The sequence below is a fragment of the Palaemon carinicauda genome, chromosome 11, assembly GCF_036898095.1.
Source record: "Palaemon carinicauda isolate YSFRI2023 chromosome 11, ASM3689809v2, whole genome shotgun sequence".
Lineage (NCBI taxonomy): Eukaryota > Metazoa > Arthropoda > Malacostraca > Decapoda > Palaemonidae > Palaemon > Palaemon carinicauda.
Genome location: NC_090735.1, coordinates 114,183,416 through 114,205,915, shown reverse-complemented (window position 1 = coordinate 114,205,915; position 22,500 = coordinate 114,183,416). Strand labels below are relative to the sequence as shown.

General features: G+C 36.3%; 1 long non-coding RNA gene across 1 annotated transcript in view; it reads right to left on the bottom strand.

Moving 5' to 3' along the window:
* Positions 1 to 22,500, bottom strand: part of LOC137649753 (uncharacterized) — a 164,066-nt gene that overhangs the window by 407 nt on the left and 141,159 nt on the right. The window lies entirely within an intron of this gene.

Here is a 22,500-nt window from a genome sequence, read left to right as displayed (position 1 = left end):
AAAATAACGTCAATATACCATCGTAATGAAATATATAACACAAATATTGTAAAAGCTACAATTTTAATAATTAACCTAAAAATAGAAAACAAAACTCAAATAGAAATAGCACCAACAAAACGGATTCACTATTTTAATACAATTTTCATATGGGGAAGAAAACTCCTGACAGAAACAATATTTCTAAAGAGCAAGTAGTAATAGGAATTCGATGGTTACAGTACTTGTTCACCTAGTATGTAGGAGGACAGTAATAAGTGGAATATTATCTTAAACTGGACATTCTCTCTCTCTCTCTCTCTCTCTCTCTCTCTCTCTCTCTCTCTCTCTCTCGGCCGTACTGAACTGTAAAAAGCCGTCTATATGCACAAATACCTCTGTATAAAGATCATTAGCTCGACGAAGTCTGTCTGTTTGAAATCAAGATAGTATGTAGTTTAATACAAAGGAGAATGAGAGATAGCCATCCATAAATGTCGGATGAATGGTTTTAATCGATGTCTGGATGCCAGAAAACTCCAAATCAATCAATTAATCAATGGTTTTAATGCCGGTCCATTGGTGATAGTGACTAGAGAATTAATTATTAACCCTTTTACCCCCCCAGGTTTGTTGAACTTTCAAACATATTTTGCTATATCTTTTTTTTTTTTTTAAATTGCTCTAACAGCCTTAATTTTTGTCATAGAGAGGTCAGGTTGGTCTCATTCTTTTGGAAAAGGCCTGAAGTTTCTCATAAAGTTATAAAAAATATGCAAAAAAATGTAAATAACAGTTTTTTGCAAGGACTTACCAGTACGTCCATTGGGGGTGAAAGGGTTAACATCTACAAACCCAATCTGATTTAACAATCAAAATCTTCAACAAATAAGAAAATGAAACTACATGAGCAAGGAGAAGCTTAATCACAGATAAGTCGAAAGTCCATAATCAATAAGTTCTCCTGAAATGTTTTGTATTCTGATACCAGGAACAGTTTGCCTCACACAAGCATAAAACCGTTCGTCATTTAACTGATAAAAAAGTGGGGATAGAGATACGTGGGATACGTGATCAGTTGATGCCCAAGCTTGAGATAAGTCTTATCCCTTGACACTAAGTGATTTGTTGAGTGCAGTGACTGGTGCAAATTGTCGACGAATCTATTACAAATAAACTCCCGCATTCATATTCATACTTTATACATAACTGAATACTTAATTATTTGGAGTTTTCCAGGCGTAAGTGAGAATATTCCCCAATTTCTGAATGCAACGTTAAGTTATGTTCTAAGAACAGCGTTATATAACTTCAACTTTCAACTCATAATTTACCATTATAACTATCTATCTATGTATCATAAAAGGCTCATCAACATTAAGTCAGCCCTTCTACGGGTGCTGCGTAATTTACCTCTCTCCTGTTTCCTGAATATGGAGGAAATTCTTCCAATATATCTTCAGCGTCATTAATCCAGAAGTTTTTGGATCTTCCTTTTTTTCTCCATTTTTGCATTTCCAAATACCCATACACTCTTCATCAACTATTTCTAATTCTTTCCATGCCTATCTACAAAATACTGAAGGCAATAAGATCAATTACATCTATCCACCTCTGCTAAGTCATTATTTCAATAAAACCATGTTCAATTAACTTAAAAATAACTTGCAAGCTAAAAGTCTTTAAAATATGGTCAACGATGAAAGACAAATCAGGGGGGTGTTTCAAAAGCTGGCCATCTCTGAATGTATAGTGTGACATACCTCAAGATTTGTTCAAGGGTAAAACCAATTGCTGGAGAATAAAAATGCAGAATTAAAAGGTATATTTGGATGGAAATTACAATTGAGGACGTCAATGAAAGATATAATATTCTGCTGTTATACCATTTATTGCACATGCCTCCAAAAATACAATTCTCATACAAACTTCCCCTTCAGGATTCTTTTTTATATGATATCTCAATAATCCGGTATCAACATGAGTTTGTCAATTAAATTTATTACTATTATTATTATTATTATTATTATTGCGTAAAATTACTGCGTAAAATGGACAAAATAGAGCAAACTGTTTAAAAATCTTGGTGACGACGCTGTTAAACGTATGGGTGGCTAACAGTGAGACATCAAAAGCAGCTGCAGCACCTATCGAATAATTCTTTTTTTCGAAGTCGAGATGACCAGCAATATACGTATAGTAAAATAAATGGTAGTTAAGACAAACATGAAGAGGAATAAACGAACACGAACGAAATAATAACGCCAAACACCACAACCCTCCAGAAAAAAATAATCACGTCATGGAACGTTTCAGAGAAAAGAGGAACAGAAAGGTGAAACAAAAAATTAACCTTAAAGAGCAAAAATCAAAACAAGAACGAAATCAAGACACTGAAATTAGATTCAAACAAAGTCATTGCACTTAGCAACGACTTCCGTTGGGAACAATAGGGCCCCACGATGTTTTACAAAATTCAAACATGGCTGCTAAAAGCTAGTCCCGGATACAAAACAACCTTCGGTGTGATACCCGTGTCATTCCACAAAACATGAACTAAATAGATAATCCTCCAAACATTATGTTCCTGATAAAAGGACCTTATCTAACAGTAGCCGCCAGGGATTGACGCCGATAAGACGAGGTCATGAACACAGTCACACGTCGACCAGAGACCAAATCTGACGAAGCTTGAGGGCACTCGCAAAACGCACATTTTGGTACACGTAAAGGTCAAGTACAAATATGACGTATCCATAGAAAAGACAGAAATTACTCACTTAGAAAGTAAAACTAAATTCATCTTTCATTTCGATGAAATGCTGATGGCAAGGATCAATGCAGATTGAAAGTTTGCGAATATATATATATATATATATATATATATATATATATATATATATATATATATATATATAAAGAAAATTTACAATTACAGGCTAACAAAAGAGCTCTAATAATACACTTTTCTCACAGATGTACGAAAATGAATAATTTCCCACAAAATAAAAAAAAATGGCAAAGGTTAAATTTAACCAAATAATTTAATGAAACTAGCAATTATACTCATAAATGCATGTAGGCAAACCTTGTCTACAGAAATAGTTAAATACCGTGAAAATTTAAAACAGTAGGCCTAAAAACTATGTCATTTCAACCATGTAATCACAACTGTAACTCCAGCAAATTTAACTTACGTTACGATATCCTCAAAAATAAGTCAACGTCAAAAAACAGTCTGAAAAGCAATCATTTTAATCTAAAATATTTTAGTTTCATATAAAACGATAAATAACCACCACAGAGAGAGAGAGAGAGAGAGAGAGAGAGAGAGAGAGAGAGAGCAAGTATATTGCTACACATCATGTTCCACCATAACACATGAGTCGCCACTCGTATAAGAATGCTAAAGGCCTCAGAAGTGCCGGATGGGGGGAGGAAATTGGATCCTCGGGAGGAGGAGACGGCAGAGGATGGCAGGCCGCTTCTGTCACGATTTTGACCGAAGACGAAGACGACGACAGAAGGAGACGGCAACAAACAAACCGCCGATTTAGGAAACCCAACACACTCATTGGAGATTGTAGCATGTTACTTCGACTTGGACACAAACTGTCTTTCTTTTGCAGATTTCTTTAACGTCTGCATAAATTGAACACCTAGGCGACGTTTATTCTGAATTATTTCTTCTTAAAATGCGTATTTTCCTTTTTCTTTTTACACCATTTTGTTATAAGATTTATAAAACTAATAATGAGATCATTTAAATCAAAATCATATAGATAGTGGCGAAATTTTCACAGCGCTTGCAATATAAAAAAAAATGACTCGTACAATACAAAAATGGAGAAACCTGTAAGTAATTGAAAGGACATTTTTCATTACCACTAATAGGTTAAAAAGAAACCATGTCAAAATACTACCCAAAATAAATGGGTCAATCAATATAAAAAAAATGCAAAATATACGGAAAAACGAACGTGGCTGATGAAATACTGAATCAGACTTACTACCAATCTGATACTTCAATAGGAATGGTTGATTGCCACTCGGCAACCTAAGAATCCACACATTGTGAAATGATAACGAATTATATACGGCATAATATTACGTGAGGTGTCTTTCCCAATCCTTCAATAGGCTATTGCTAAATACATAAAAATTTCAGTACTGTACTCAATCCCGTCTTCCGTATTTCCTTTCCTCACTGGGCTATTATTATTATTATTATTATTACTATCCAAGCTACAACCCTAGTTGGAAAAGCAAGATGCTATAAGCCCAGGGGCTCCAAAAGGGAAAAATAGCCCAGTGAGGAAAGGAAATAAGGAAATAAATAAATCAAGAGAACAAATTAACAATAAATCATTCTAAAATAAGAAACAACGTCAAAACAGACATGTCATATAATAAACTATCAACAACATCAAAAACAAATATGTCATAAATAAACTATAAAAAGACTATGTCCGCCTGGTCAACAAAAAAGCATTTGCTCCAACTTTGAACTTTTGAAGTTCTACTGATTCAACCACCCGATTAGGAAGATCATTCCACAACTTCGTCATTCCCTATTGGAACTAGGGGCTTGTAGCACCCTGCTTTTTACAACAAGACTTGATAAAAAATGAAAATAATAATAATAATAATAAAATCAAGGGAGGGGTGCTACCTCATGCATGTGTGACCACTCTCACCAGAAATAACACCAAAACAGCCGGCGGGCTGTTCGCGAGAAGTTGATGATCGCGGAAGAAACTGTACCTGGTACAAGCTCCTTGTCGATGTTGCACATACGCTTAACGAGTATGTAATCTGTTCTTCGTTTTCACTGGATACAAATAACGCTTGAAAGATCTTTCATATTTCACTTTCGTAATGATGTGATACAAATATACAACGAGTTGCCCAAAATCTAAAGAAACCATTTTGTGAAATCGTACAAGCATAAAAAATAATATAAAAGAAATATTTGATAAAGAAGCAATAATGAAATTAATGGATTGTTCAAGAAAACTATGGACAATACTTATAAAAGCGTAGCCACAAAATGGACCGACACACACGGCCGATAAAAGGTCCTGCGAAAAAAATAGGGTGATGAAAGAGAAAAACATCGTTACTTTGTTAAAAGTAAACCCTGCACTCTGTCATCGAGTGAAAACATTTGCCCTGAAAACCATTAAGTTATATAAACATGGAAACCAAGGAATACATGCACTTTCTAATGGCATACTGCAAAGAGGGCAGGACTCGACTTCCAACATCAATTATCTGAAACACGTCGAGAGAGAGAGAGAGAGAGAGAGAGAGAGAGAGAGAGAGAGAGAGAACTTCTGTATGATATTCTCACCTCAAGTAACCGAAAACACTAACCATTCGGAGCCTACTTTGCAGGTGAAGTAAACCATTCCCCCATCGTGAAGGGGCCTAAGGGAGATGGCAGCTACCATACTTCCTATATGGAGTTTTCCCGATGTTCCTGCTACTCAAAACCGCTGACAACGACTCTAATCTTCTACCTTGGCTGAGAGGAAACGATACACGCTCTAAAACAAAATTTCGCTTCAAAAAAAAATTTTAAACTTATTACTTCGACGTCTTAATTGGAAATCTCATTGGTTCTTACAGAATTGTCTTTCTGTCTGGCGTAAAATAAATTATATTTAATATTGGTTCATTTATTAAAAGCATAACAAAACATCATATACATATCTTTTTTTACCCATTTAATGCTCTTACATAAGATTTATCAGGACGCTGTCTTTCAAGTCAGGGCCGCGTTGCTAAAAGCCTGCTAACAACACAACTTAAGAGCGGTGGCGTTGTGCATTGTAAATACCCTCTTACTGAAATTACATCCACATCAAGAGGTATTTTCCCCGTTTAACGGTGTATATGCTTTACTCTTTCATCCGGAGGTATAAAAGAACGGAGATGTTTGTTCTACAGAGAGAGAGAGAGAGAGAGAGAGAGAGAGAGAGAGAGAGAGAGGTGGTGTTAAATGTTCTTGAAGGTGCCCAAGGCAAGGGATTGGTGATTGGTCGTGGTGTCGACGGTGGCCATTTCCTTCGGGGGCTTTAGAAATCGCACCAATACACCCTACCTCCCACAATCCCCTCCCTCCAGAAAATCTCCCAGACAGTTCCCCTAGGACCCCGACTCTTAATAACTTCATTACAGTTGGGCTGGGAAAAGGACAGCAAATGGGCACTAACCCTTTTCCTGCACACTCAACCATTACGTTTAAATGGATAGTAGGAGGAAAGACAACAACGGAAGAACAATTAGTGAACGGCTGGGTCATAAGACACTTTAGGTAATAGAGCACAAAAGAATAATGCAGAGAGAATTGAATTCATTATTGCGCAGCTGATATAAAAATATCAATTGCCTTAATAACAGTAAGGTGCGAGTTTCAAATATCAAAATGAAAATCATGCATAATTATTCTTGATTGTCTTCATATTCAATTAACTTGATTTGAGGTCTTCTGCCAAAGTCCCACATGCCTAAAATCACGTTAACTACGACAAGCAAACGAATTACCCGTCCAACGACCAACACAGTAACTAGGAATAATTCCAGATGCTTTTGTTTCATTTTTCTCACAAAGACAATTTATTACGTTACACTGTATTTCATAAATCCACTCCCACACACCTATATATATATATATATATATATATATATATATATATATATATATATATATATATATAGGTGTGTGTGTGGGTGGGTGTGTGTGTGTGAGTGTTTGTGAGAAAAACAAATCAGATGCATATATACAAGAATTTTATGTCATACTGAAGCGATAGTGTTCCAGGTCTTTTAAAAAGAAAAAAAAAACACATTGCATTGGGAGCAACTTGAATAGGCATAATTATATTTTACTTAAAACCTTGGTCAAAACAGTGTTGTAAGGGTGGGGAGGGGGAGAAGCAAATTGATAAATGTATTCGTAATCATCATCTCTACTCAGCAGCGTAACTAATGATGGTTTTTGGATGAAATCTACAGATTCTCATCTCATTCACCTGTTTTATAAGGCACATAAAAAGCAGCAACAGCAGCAGCATAAGAAGCAGGAGCCCCACCAGCCATGATCGTGACCAACTAGAGCAGGTCACTTCACTTCCAGCAGCCACTTCCTGGAACAATCACCACGACCGCTTCTGCTGCTCAAAACCATCATGTTGAGTCCATGAATCTCCATCAAGGGGGGCCTATTTTTCAAGTCCTTTTCTCCACTTTAGCTCTTTCTTTTCATTGGCCACGTCTCCCACCTCGAAGAATAAGCCCGATATAAAACAGCGCGATTGGATGACCATTTGAGCAGTTTGATGAGGGAAACTTATCGAATACACGTAAGATAAATTTGTGAAATAAGACTTACTGTTGGCCATCGACTTCCCTCTGGTAACTCACATCGTGGCCGCGACCACCGCTGGCGATGGCGAACGAATCCCAAACCTTCCTCTTGGGTCATCTATAAAGATCTGGCAAGCGGATTTTCGCATTAAATATGGCCCGAAATAGGCTGAAACGGCACAATAAATTACTGTATCATTTGAAAAATACGCTAGGATAACAAGTTTCGTCAAAGATTAACCAGAAACAGTCAAAGCTAGTTAGATTCACAAAGTCGAAGCCATCCGAAGCATTCTGGATGAGGGAAAATGATTGCTCTTCGGCGGTAATGTTTCTCTCACCTTTGGCCCCGACGGACCACAAGAAGACGCTGGGATTTGGGGGAAAACATTAATTTGTTGCAGTTATTCCTTCTCGACGTTCCAGTGACAATCGCTCACTTGGGAGGTCATTTCACTCCGAAATACTTCCTTATTTCCTTACAAATCCTTACTCTCACATGATCGTGAGTCGATCGACTACTCCTCCTGCATGGAAAAAGGATTACAGAGATCAAGGGCAAAGTTAGATGAAAGGGACCGCTTTGATCAGGGAGTTTCCCGTACGAAACAATATGAAAAACTCGTCTATACACCAGTTTCCCTGCCTCTTCTTCTGCCAGGTGACTCCATGTATTATCAGCAGACGGCAGAAGAGAGAAAACCGCCGTTCCCTTCCCGGCAATTCGAATTCTCACGTGCATAGGTTGTTTAAATAACTCCCCCTTCCACAATCTCTTTCTTTACTCATTCATGCGTGCGCCCAAGAGCGCTTTCTTGCTTGCCGCTGCTAACCAGGCCTGAACTGCAAAGTTAACGTCTACCGTACCGATATGCGCATCCACTCTGAGGTCAGATCTAATATTTTCATAAGAATTCATTTATCTTTCAGTTTGAGATAACTGACGACCACTTTTCTGGATAGAGAGCATATTTCTAATAGAAAATTACGAGAAACCTGCAATCATTGTCCATCAGCTCTAGTTTTCACACAATAAAAGGACATTATAAAACTCATATCGACCTGATTTTGTGAGAATTTATGAATATTTTCTCTGATGGTATGATAACATTAACATTTACTGTTATGATAAATCCAGAAAGAAATGTCGCTCTCATATATTTCAATACATTTCACAAGGTAAACACCCCAAGAGTTGTTCCTCAGAAAGGGTTTCTCTTAATTACAGACACAATAATAAACTGATGCAGTGCAACTGGTGTTATCATCAATATGCACTCATACAAACACACATACTCTCTCTCTCTCTCTCTCTCTCTCTCTCTCTCTCTCTCTACACACACACACACACACACACACATATATATATATAAATTGAAGAGAGAGAGAGAGAGAGAGAGAGAGAGAGAGAGAGAGAGAGAGAAAACAGTTTATCATCCCTCATATAAATTAGTAGTTAATTGACGCTTTTCAATAATCGTGGCAGGTATTAGGTTAAATAGAATAGATCTGAATATAAATTGTATTTCTAATAGTACTCGTTTATAATAACATTACTAAAACCATCATATGAATATTTATTATTCTACGATAAAATCCTGACTAAAGTAAAACTAGAAAGGGTTACATTACCCCCCACAAGTGATACACAATCGTGCATTCCTACTTTTATAGTAAGCACTTAAAAATCATATGACACTCTCTCTCTCTCTCTCTCTCTCTCTCTCTCTCTCTCTCACCCAAAGATCAGTAGCTATCTAAAACTGTACCTTCATGTACCATGCAATGAAAAAAAAAAAATAGCAATAAAGAAACCAAAGACGAACTTTCGCTATAAAACAATAATCCTCCGGCCATCACGAAAACCATCATCTAAAAAAACCCATTCGGTGTGTCAGCCAATAAAGAAGTGTTGTTAAAAAAAATGACGACCTCGTCGGTTTATTAACGGCATCCATTATAAACTTCATCATCTTATCTCTCTCTCTCTCAAAGATTAGACACCTGCATCTACACAGTGCCAGATTATCATCTCCGGGTATTACACCAACCGGCTGATAAGGTGTGCCAGTTCAGGGTTGTGATCCGTCTCTGGAGATTTCATTAGAATAGAGCAAGGTCCCCAAGTTACCAACCCTTTCCTTTGGACAGTTTGAACATATATGTATCAAATATACCTCATCTGTGAAGACTATAGAAATGAAGAGATGACAGTAAAACACGCGCTGCGGCACATACACATGTACACATATATTTATAGATACAGAAATTTAAATCTTATATTTTTCGTATTCCCCTTTCTCAAGAGTATAGACTCAAATACAATTACTTTAAATTTATTGAATTATTTACTTAAGAAATTTTTATTAAAGAAACAAAGAATGGAAATTGATTTTAGTATTGGATGCCAAAGAAAAACAACAACAAAAGGAGGAGCTGTTAGCAAACTCTTTCATCCTTTAAACTGCAAAAGACGTCAAGGAAAGCAAGAAAGACGATAAAACGCCGAGAAACCAAGTCATAAAAGCGAGAAAATATATAAAGAAGAAACACCAATGAAAAAGGGAAAAAAAATGGTCACGTAAATCTAACCCATTACATTAAACCTAGAGAGACAGACGCCAGATCCAACGGTACGTTACACACACGATAATACTGCCGAGATACATAATGAATATGAAGAAACACGGGGGGGGGGGGTTTAAAATGCAAAGTGGACAGAAAAAAATGACCGACTTTTCCGAGTGAGCTTGGAACTGGCGTCGCTTTGATAAACTCAATAAAGAGTACGTCGTGGATATGCTGTAGATGAAGGTAGGTAGCGCCAATTATCTCGTCATGGAAAGAAGTCATTATAAGATAATCGTCGTAGAAGCCTTTGGTATTCATGTTCTCCTTTGTGATCACAGAATAACCCAACATAGGCTGTATAAAAGGGAGCATGGATATGAATATTTAACACATTCTTTATTTAATTATGTAGACAGCCACACACACACACACACACACATATATATATATATATATGAATATACATAAACATTATATGCATAATTATACAATATATATATACACACATATATATATAATATATATATATATATATATATGTGATTGTGTGTGTGTGTATGTGCGTATGTGCACATATGCACATATATACACATAGGCAAATGTATATAGATAATCTACAGGCAAAATTTACCAAATACACACAGACACGCATATATACTTTTATATATATATATATATATATATATACATAGATAATTTGCACATTTATAGGTTTTTTCATATACATATATAATATATATACATATATATATACTATATAATATAATAGTATATATATAACATATATATAAATATATATATTATATATATAAGTGTGTGTATGTGTGTGTGTGGCTATCATAACTACATGTAGGCTATACATAAAATGAATGATTGGATCAATCATGATATGTACAAGCACACAAACACACCACATACACAAACACACACATAACACACACACACACACACATATATATATATATATATATATAATGTAGGTATACTGCATATATATGCAGATATAATAATACAATATATAATACATACACATATGTACAGTATAATACATACAAATTAGCCTATACACGATTAACTATCAAAAGGTATGTATATACGTACTGTATATAGGCTGTGCGTGTACAGTATGTGTAGTTTCATTTTATGCTAGAAGCTCAATGGTACAGGAACATAATTGGCAAATCGTATGTTTAATAACTACATTAATATAAAAAAAACACAAGTATCAAATGATCGCGGGAAAGAAAAAAAAAAACGTGTAAAACCTCCAGTGTATTTAACACCCAGAAACCCAAATTCTTACATGAACAACGTCTCCACTTACAAACAAACAATAACGAATTCAATTGGCCGTGACTAACAATTCGGCACGCGAAGGATCCATGAACAAGAGAGAGAGAGAGAGAGAGAGAGAGGAGAGAGAGAGAGAGAGAGAGAGATTATTGAAGATAAAAAGAATGGCAAGAACATTTACGAGAACCTCTGTTTATCTAAGCTGGCCCCATAAATTGGGTCCTAAGCCACCTGACTCTGGTGCACTAGAGGGGAGCCTAGGCAAAAGCAAGCAGCATATGGAGAGTATGCCAGCTCCCTAAAGAAGTATTCAAAGAAGAAAAAAAAAAGTAGCAGTTAAAGCAGAAGAAGCAGAAGCATCAGTAGTAGCGGCGGAGAAACAGCGGTACAGGATACAATAGACTTGGTAATAGGCCACTTTACCACAACTGACCACAGCCTCTCTCTCTCTCTCTCTCTCTCTCTCTCTCCACAAGCTCTGATTTGTTCAAAATCTGTAAAAGCAACTGTGCAAATCCCAAAAAGGGAATGGACATTATGAAAAAATGCCAAATACTAATTAAAAATTGTATAAACTACACACGAGAGAGAGAGAGAGAGAGGAGAGAGAGAGAGAGAGAGATACCAGCTACAAGGATGTAATGCTGAAAATGAAGATATAAACAGGAAGAAATCTTGATAAAAAGAGAAACGAGGAAAACCACGTCTAAATATACATGACAGATAAACGGGACCTTTGCTTTCCGGTCCAAATGAAATTGAAGCTTGTGTTGCAGTCAAGAGTAAATCTCGGAATGTTTATTGAAAGTTTACATCAATGTCATTATTCTATTCTGAATCACTCATATTGATGACGTAGCCTGATGGCTTTCTCGTTATCAGCCGTGTTTACATCTTATAATATCAAGTGCACTTGAACCAAAATAACCTTTAAATAACGAAATACGAATCACAATTACAGCTAACAACAGGATAACAAGGCCAGAAGACCGTTATTTACAATTCGGTCTGGTATACAAAATCTACATGAAACCAGATATCTGTAATTTAGACTTCTACGGACCTCGAGAAATTATGACACCAAGTGAAGACAAATGTCAAGGAAAAATAAGCACAATACTTTAGTTTTCTATAGAAATTTAAAATACAGTTTCATGTAACAGCTACAAAAGATAACTCTAACCGCTACTTTCCTCAAGTCATGAACAATGTAAACTAGTATATACACATGTATACAACGCATGTACAAAGTATAATTTTTTTTTCATTAACTGCTTCAATCTTTTTATTATGAAATAAAGGGGGATCCATTATTACCAGAAGAATCTATCCACCAACGGCCCCCCGCCCGTCCCCCCCCACTGAAGCGAATCTATCCACCACGCCCCCCCCCCACTGAAGCGAATCTATCCACCAACGCGCCCCCCCCCCCCACTGAAGCGCATTTGTGCGTTCCTTTGTACCAGTCAATCAAAGGCTCGTATAGGAAAAATAAAATTATAATTCTAATAGCCATGGAAATCAAAATAATTCTTTCCTGGGATCCACACTAGGTTCTAAGTGTCTCACGTTCGCAATGACCAGGCTCTCCAGTTACAGGCCGTCCCACGGTCCCATACGGCAAGAGCCCGTGACGCATATACATTGTTTCTGCTCTCTACTCTAAAGCATGGTTTCATTCCTATTCTCTTGCCGGTTCTTCGGGGCAAATTTGGCCGGGTCATTCGCTTTCTTCGTTGAGACAGGGGAAATTTAGGGAAGTCGTCCGTATATCATAACTCACGACTAGTCTCGAATTTGAGCTTTTAATCAACTTTGTAATCTTGCCACGGACTTAACTCATTTCATCCAGTATCCTTTCATTCTTTTCCACAAATGCTACTTTTTCTGTTGATTCTGCTTTTCTTCTCCTTGCTGTCTCTTTTAGTATATTCTTCATTCATCTTCATATCATCTATGCTATATTCTTCTTATGCCTTAAAATGTTACTTGCCTCTCTTATTCCACTATAAAAATATTGCAAATGTATGATCACAATGTGTTTTACAATAATCTCATGAATATCAAGCTAATATAAAAAAAAACTTTAAACAATTACACTCTAAAGATTGATTTATTTTACTCATTAACTTAAATGGCCATGTCCTGTGACCTATGGTCTTAGATGCAGTGATACAGGTTTGACTATGACTTATTCATCATGTTAACTGCATTATAAATGCTTGCAAACGTTCCTTCATAAAAAAAAAAAAAAAAAAAAAATGATAGAAACTCGTAACAGGCCGTAATTAAATCTCTTCAAAGAAAGTCAGCATCCACCTAAATAGGCCCGCGGGTAAACCACATCACATAAACAATAAAACAAGAAACAGAATCTAAACCAGGCTGCTGGAGAGCCAACGGACCTCATTCGCTCGCCTCACACGATAAACCACCTAATCCACGATTAATCATCGTGGCAGAAAATTGTCAGCGATTATAACCTAATGAGGCAGTTACGGTAACTTCGATGTAACTGAATATATCCACAAGTCCCTGCATGATATTCTTTGATGGAGTAGAATCGACGACCTGTCACTGTAGCACATCATGGTTAATCAGAGACAGGAATTAATTGGTTGGATGCATTACTCGCCTGACGTATTTCTACTTCGCAAAATATAACAACTAATAGTCGCTCTGAATATATAGTGCAAATGTGAGAAGGATGATGCAGTGGATTCATTTGGAGAGCAAGATTTAACACTTAAATTGACAGTTTGAGGAAGATATGACAACGACCGTATATGAATTAATGCATATAAATAGCAGTATATTATATATATATATGTGTGTGTGTGTGTGTGTGTGTGTGCGCGCGGCATGAGGTTTATTTAAGCAGTAGTGCGTACCAGTCAGCGTGTGTATATAGCGTTACAAGCTATTTAAAATTCAATTAATCAATACTAAACATGTCTGCGAGAGAGAGAGAGAGAGAGAGAGAGAGAGAGAGAGAGAGAATGTCTGTATAGGGAAAAAGTAATTTGTCACCACCAGGCGCCTCCTCCCCTTAAACCCGCGTCTCCCTTCCTACCTACTGGCCGTCGCCTCTCACCCAGATCTAAAGCCACACACAGCCTGGTAATCTGGACAGGAAGCTAGCCTCCTCCTCCTCCTCCTACACCTCCTCCTCCTCCTACACCTCCTCCTCCTCCTCCTCCCTTTCTATTGCTTCTGTAAACTCCTCGAGTCTTGAGAGGAAGAGTCTCTCCCTCTTGGCTTTCACCGGTGACAAGCATCGACGTCCCACCATCGAGAAACTTTTGTCACGTCGTCACATTACCGACATCGAGAAAGCATTATGACAGGTGTTCTCACTTGGTGCGCTTTCTTACTCGGTTAGGATTAAAGGGGATTTCTGTTCTTAATATTTTTGGCACCTAAGTCTAAGGAACAAGATCAAATGTTACAGGTAAATAACTATATAGGACAAACAAGCATACACGCACGCAAGCACCACACACACACATACATAATAAATACATACATACAACATACATATATATATATATATATATATACAGAATATAGGCTATTATATGCACATGTTAGTACAAATAAACATCTTGTAATGAGAGTTATAATGCAATCAAACTAAATTTATAGAAACTATTCCACATATAATGTTAAAAATTACAAGGATAATAAAAGAGAGAGAGAGAGAGAGAGAGAGAGAGAGAGAGAGAGAGAATATTTTTCCGTTTCTCACAGATGTGTGAAGATAGTAGGGCACGTGTGAGGTGAACGAATGCCTTTTATTACCTACTTTTCCTACCACACTTGACTTTTCATATCTCCAAACTAAATTTCTATATGAACTTTAAATAAGACATGGAAGTACATTGTTGAAAAACAAAAAACTTAACAAGCATCTATCCTTAACAAGTCAATTACCTGATTTTGTGAAAAAAATGTATTAAGAACTTCAATTTAGTTATAGTGGGGGAAATGATCAAAAGTATACTTATATAAATTATCCGTAACTTCAAGCGTCCAAACAAGCATATGAACTGAATACATCTATTCGTGTGTGCCTGTAAGCAATTGGTCAAGCAATAAATGCTGTTTTTATTATTATTATTATTATTATTATTATTATTATTATTATTATTATTATTATTATTATTATTATTATACTTACATCTAATGCCTAGCCAGATGTTTTAATATCAGAGTGCTAAGTGTTGCGTCAGTGAAATTTTAGTATTAATCTTCTAACACGGCTTCTTTAAACACGTCATCTCATATTCCAACATTCATCGTCAACAGCTAATCCGTCGAATTAACCGCCATCAGCCCACCAGTCTTACAAGGAGAGAATTGTTTCAAGTAGAGACACTACAGAGAATTTGAAATCACCATGAATGTTAACAGACCTTTGGTTAACCTAGGACAAATTTCTACGAAAGGAGACTATACACACACACACACACACACACATTATATATATATATAGAGAGAGAGAGAGAGGAGAGGAGAGAGAGAGAGAAAACCCTGGAGGGTGAGATTTTTTTCTTTTACCCGGTTCAATTCTCTACAAGATTCAAAGCAGTTTCCTTCCAATTGTTTATACCAAACAAGGCTAAGGACACTAAATATAGCACTATTATAAAGATAAAAAAGGTCATAAAGAAATGAAAAGCAATAACGCACAAACTGAGGTAAGACATAACTTCGTCTCACCAGAAAAAATAGGCAAAAATACTTTCGCATCAAAGTACATACCGGTATCCTTTGACTAGTATCAATTCCGATATCCACAACGGATACTCAAAGGACTACATCAAAGGGGTATATCATTGCGGCAGCAACAAAGGGAGGGGCCACTTCAGACTAAATTATTAGATTGTAAATAAAATAGCGTGATATAATTTTTAGTTTCCAAGCCATAACAGACTCCCATACTCGCTCGAAACCAGAAACAAAATCTAGGTTCTCTGAAATGCAGTTTGATAGGCTGAAAATATTATATACAAATTTTGATGGATAATACTTTTTCAATTTTACATAAGTTAGAATACGCATCAGACTGATGAGAGAGAGAGAGAGAGAGAGAGAGAGAGAGACTACAAATGCCATTCTATAGACTAGATAAGCAATATCAAAACTACTCAAAACAGGAAGTTAGTAGTAATTGAAATATAAGGGGGGGGGGGAGATTGTACTTCGAATATCTAATGGCAACTTTCCGCTGAGATTCACCTTACATGATATATCACTACCTCACGCCAAGTTACCATTAGAAAAGAGGAGGAGGGGGGGTCAAGTTGACTAATTTTCATGATGGGGAATTTTCAACCAGTTCGAGGAATTAGATCGTTAATCACGTCACTGCTACCATCAATATCGACCCAAAATAGAGCTCCGCCACTGTTTTCAAAGAACAAACTCGACCAAAACTCAATTCACATTGCAAAGGCATGTTGCCATTGAAACGAGTACGTGTTTAACACATCCTTACATCTACCTACGGTCGTCAAGAGTCTCTTGAATAAAATTAGTCTTGGATTTATAATCAAACTATGAGAATATGGGCAGTGGTGAAGGGGGGGGGGGGCAATAAATGTCCGGCCTATATAAGTAGTAGGTTGGACATGGCACCAGTCGCCCTTGTGATACTACCGCTAGAGGTTATGGGGTCCTTTGACTGGCCAGACAGTGCTACATTGGATCCTTCTCTGGCTTTACAGTTCTTTCCCTTTGCCTACCCAGACACCGAATAGTCTGGCCTATTCTTACAGATTCTCCTCTGTCCTCATACACCTGACACACTGAGATTACCGAACAATTCTTCTTCACCCAAGGGGTTAACTACTGCTATGTAATTGTTAAGTGACTACTTTCCTCTTGGTAAGGGTAAGAGAGACTCTTTAGCTATGGTAAGCAGCTCTTCTAGGAGAAGGACACTCCAAAATCAAACCATTGTTCTCTAGTCTTGGGTAGTGCCATAGCCTCTGTACATGGTCTTCCACTGTCTTGTGTAGAGTTCTCTTGCTTGAGGTACACTCGGGCACACTGTTCTATCTAGTTTCACTTCCTCTTGTTTCGTTAAAGTTTTTATAGTTTATATTGGACATATTTATTCTAATGTTGTTACTATTCTTAAAATATTCTATTTTTGTTGTTTCCTTTCCTCACTGGGCTATTTTCCCTGTTGGGGCCCCTGGGTTTATAGCATCCTGCTTTTCCAACTAGTGTGGCTTAGCACTTAATAATAATAATAATAATAATAATAATAATAATAATAATAATAATAATAATAATAATGAGTACAAGTTATTTAGTGTCTCCTATTGGGTAACGTCCCTGACTGGTAATCGCTAGACTGGGGTTCGAGTCCCGCTCAGGTTCATTGATTCCTTCAGTGGCTACAACCTCACTATCCTTGTGAGCTAATGGGAGCCTGGTAACTCTACTTGCTGAGTCCTCAGCAGCCATTGCCTGGCCTTCCCTCGTCCTAGCTTGGATGGAGAGAGGGCCTGGGCGCATTTCTTATGTATATATGGTCAGTCTCTAGGACTTGTCCGCTTGATAGAGCAGTGTCACTGACCCTTGCCTCTGCCATTTAGAACGACCTTTGAACCTTACGCCTTTAAACACGAAAAGATACACGTATCAATTCGTCTTTCGTAGTGGATACACAGGAAACTGCTAAAATCACTGCAATAAGTAATTAGCAATGAAAATAAATCATAAATAAAAGAATACGTTAAATAATTAAAAAACAAAAGTATATCTTTCAGCGCAACGAATAATCGATCGATTTATTAGATGAAACGTTTCATCAAGTGAAAGCGAAGATTTCGTCACCTTACCCATCTTATCTGAGCCGTCTCAAGTCTTTGGTATGCTCTTAGGAAACATCAATTCTTTTGTCTCCAACTTTGATGAGTTTTATCGATTCTCTACAGCACCTGTCTGTAATAACCGCATTCTTTTTCTTTAGCAATCTTCAAATGATTATGCTTTATATATTTCTCTTATTTTCAATAATGTCAATTGGATTCTCCTAAATAATAATCAAACTCTACCACCTTTGCCTCCATGACACCAAGATTTCATTGACTTCCCTTTCAACTTTCTCTCTCTCTCTCTCTCTCTCTCTCTCTCCATCCCGTCGACAAGAACATTACTTATTTTCACTGATGTAATATTTATTTATGAATTTGCCTTTACCAGTGATAAGACCTTAACTTATATTTCACAACGCCACAATGAACTACGAGGAATGTAGCAGCATTGATGGCTACATCATAAAAGTAGACACAGTTTGCATTATGACTCATGTCGTTGTGACATCAAACCTCCATAGCAGCGGTCAGTCAGGGGGTTATGACTTTTCGCCCAAACAGATCGAAGGCGACAGATTGATCGCACTGGACGATGCATCCTTTTCTAAGGAAGAAAATTTTATGTCTTTTACAAATGGACAAAATGTGCGACAGGCCATGAGAATCCATATTATACATCAGCATTTGATACACACGATTCTATTCACTCATTTTGTAAAATGTGAATTATTATCTTAACTTTTTTTACACATACATACATACACACACACACACACAACATATATATATATATATATATTCTCTCTCTCTCTCTCCTCTCTCTCTCTCACATACACAGGTACACAGGCATATACAAATTGAGATTTAATACAAGACTCATTGGGAATTATTTTCAACTTATAACATCAGTTCAAAGATATAATTACGTTCTTCGATGCAAATTTATCAAGTCACGCAAATATAGATACACAAATAACAACCGAATACCAAATACTTTTCTAGTTCGTCAATCTAGTCTACAAACAGCCTTGTTTCTAAGTAAAATACACAAACTAATAAACAATTTAATTACAACTGTCCTTCCTGCAATCATAATTGAGAGTTGTTATCCAATTAATCCACTTCATAATCGGTAAAAAAGGTTGCCAATATTCAATATTCTTTTAACTTACTATAACGAAACAAGAAAAAGGGTGAAGTCCGAGACCTCTGGAGGATTAGTAAAATTAAGCATATTAAAATTGATAACCAGAAGTTCGTACAATATAGAAAGCAGACCAAAAAAAAAAAAAAAAAAAAAAAAACAGTGATGACACACTTTTTATTTAGGAAGGTTAACATGAAACCAGACTACCAATTAGCATCCCAACCAAGTGTTAATCTGCAGCCCCTTAGCAGAGGTCTGTCTACAAAGGATTAAAGATTTAATATGATTAGCGGTGTGTCATTAAGGAGGTTAATTACCAAACCTCCTTGGTTCCCGTGTTTTCTAAGCCGTACGTAAATCTCTTCTTAATCAGAGTCAATTGAGAGTCAAGAGATTTGGCACTCTAAACAATGGCACATATATCGGTTTATTTCATGGAAGCGATAAATGGAGATAATAAGAAAATATAGAAGCAGGTCTAAGCTACTTCTAATCTCAACTGTTTGCAGCTGGAATATAATACTAGTCCCTGTACGACATCTTGACAAGGGACCATATACAGTCCAGTATATGAGAAGGTCAACCTTTCTGACGCCACTGAAATATGCAAAACTTTGAAATAACCTCTTTTTGAAACTGAATTCATTATACGAGAAACATCACAGGAAGAAAACTGTCGCGGTTCGCTGTGGCAGCGAAAATCGTGACATTATTATATATATATATATATATATATACATATATACATACATATATATATATATATATATATACCAAGTAGGTGAGAGATTGGTTTTATTAGCCTGTAGAGTATTAACATAAATATCTGAAAACTGATCTTTTAGGTGTTTTTAACTAAGGCTAGTACGGATAAGGTTTCTTTGGTTGACCACCATCAAGAATTTGCAGAACTGATCCTTATATCTTCCCTAGAAATTAAGGACGTCCGATGAAATGATCTGCAAAGGCAGCTGATATAACGTCAGTTTCTACACCCCTACCGATCGCCTTGGGTGAAGGCCCATGCTTGTATAATACAATACAGGTTTTGGGTAAACAAACCCGATTTTCTTCAAGCACCAAATGAAAGAATTCTATAGTTTTATGAAAATATACTTCAAAAACAAACTACGCTAACTTGGTCCTTTGGCTTGTGGTAAATCTCTCTTCATATAACATTTCACGCACTGAAAACTTTGTGGTATTATGCAATAGAAAGAAATCTAATAAATGAATGGCTATATTCCAATAACAATAAACAAAGGAAAAATGTTTTTTTTTTTTTTTTTTTTTTTTAATAATCATGTTCGCCTTGAGTCAAATTTCCAAACATTGCACATTGAGTGAAAGAACAACATAGAGTATTATTGTAGTTATTAGTAATGGGGTCAATATTGTATCTAAAATAACTAGAGAATGTTCCAGTTATGCTTTTGTATTATGAGACTGAAATTAATGCTTTTTGTATTTAATTTTTATTTAACATTAAACCTAAGTATATGATTGTTGCGTGGATTCCCTAAGTCTGTTTAAAAAATAATGATTAACTAACGTATATAAACTAATACTAGAAGTGTTGATAAAATAAGTGTTGATAAATTTTTTTAGATTTTATATAAAAAAATGTACAACAAAATACAGGCATAAGGTCTCACACGGATAACAATGCATGTGCATAATCTTTCACACCGAGGGATCGGTTATGATGATTAATGAAGCATTTCCTTTCAAACCCGCATGAATAGATGGGCGTTGCAAGAGCTATGGCTAAAGCTTTAGAGAGAAAGCAAAGAATATTGTACAGAGAAGAGATGATGAAGAAAAAAAAAAAAAAAATCTTTCTAGTAAATTCTAGTGAAGACGACATAAGTGAGGTCTTTCCTTTGTGAAGTACAATGAGTGATGACATTCATCAATCCATATTCATATTTAGTCCGCTATTTTCAATCGAATTTCAGTAATGGTCTAATGTTGTGAGACTTATAAATAAAAATTGAATTTCCATTAAAATTTGAATTCCCACTAGAAATTGAATTTCCATAAAAATTGAATTCCCATTAAAAATTAAATTTCCACAAAAAAATGAATTTCCATTAAAATTGAATTTCCATTAAAATTGAATTTCCATTAAAAATTGAATTCCCACTAGAAAATTGAATTTCCATTAAAATAAAGTGAATTTCCATAAAAAGTGAATTTCCATTAACCTAAACAGAAATAGAATTGTACTTTCCCTTCTAGACGTTTTTTCGAGAATTTGTTGGGTATCCATAAATTTTTCATTACAACCTCTTGAAATTAGGTAGATTTAAAAAAAGATCTACCCCTCTTATATATTAAGCCATATTTCTTAAAACCATAAAACAATGAAAGGGGAAAAACAAGCACTGAACTGAGTGAGAGAGGCGATCAGTGAACTTTTTATCATGGCCGAGATAATAAACTGCATAACCAGAGATTATAGAATTTGTTCACTTTGATAAGTAGATCCAACAGCAATGACAAACCAATTTCACAATGTTGCAACACGTCAGCAACCCCTTGTTATTTTTAGAAGTGCATAAATTAAATCAAAATTCCCTATCAAGTTAGAAGAAATTTCAGTAAAAAATTCTTGAAGAAAATTTGACTACTGATTTAGTTTAGGCCACTTTATGCCTTTAAGAGGAAAGGGAATGCATTAAAGTTTATATAATATTTAATATCACCTCACTTACATCATCTAATGCAAGAGAGAGAGAGAGAGAGAGAGAGAGAGAGAGAGAGAGAGAGAGGATGACAACTTTATCTAAAAAATCAAAATTACCAGGATATCGTTGAAACCGCTACTCTTACAAAAACTCTTGTAGAAAAATACAGTATAAAGCAAAAGACAAAGTAAAGCACAAACAAAACCCGACTGTCACGACTGATATGCGAGAGATGGCCAAGACTGCCTCCCGCATACAATATCTTATACATCAGTTTAAGGAAGAATCCTTTATATTTTTCATTTTTTTTTATCTGCATCGTTAGTATGGGACAAAGGATCTTTGCCTGGGGGAGCCGCCCTACGACAATTGGAGATGAGGAGAGGGCGGGACGATGATAACCACACCTGATAACTGATAACACCCCCCCAACCCCATCCCCCCTCCTTTCCCTCTCACTCACCCTCCCACCGACGCTCCAGCGGGATTTCTTGCCCTCCCAAGTATATCGCGGGCGGACACCTTTCTCTGTGCATAAAAGATCATCCCTAGATATGCCACCTCCTCCATTACAAACAACGCACACAAGAAGGGAGAGGAATATTCTGAACTCGCTTTC